Source organism: Arachis ipaensis, chromosome B10, assembly GCF_000816755.2.
Source record: "Arachis ipaensis cultivar K30076 chromosome B10, Araip1.1, whole genome shotgun sequence".
NCBI lineage: Eukaryota > Viridiplantae > Streptophyta > Magnoliopsida > Fabales > Fabaceae > Arachis > Arachis ipaensis.
The window spans coordinates 130,465,203-130,465,537 of NC_029794.2; positions in this window are offsets into that span (position 1 = coordinate 130,465,203).

The window sequence follows — 335 nt, forward strand, 5'->3', positions numbered from 1 at the left end:
CAACTTGCATCCTTTCTTAATTAATTTATTTATAGTACAAAAGAAATACACTTATGTTACTAACTAATTCAGGATTATAATATTTTTGTTTCTATTCTATGGATACCCCTATCCTACTGTCCCGAGCTTTTATACAGACAAATAATAAAACAAATTTCTATCTTAAAATTTACTATCTTGTATGTATCTTTTTATAAATTCATGCATGGTAAAGACATGCATATGGATGATGGATCAGCGCAAGATTTTTGTTTGTTAATAGATAGAACCGTTACCCAGTCAGCAAGTGGAGAAAGAGAGACGTGGTAAATGATGGTACACAATGGAATTATATC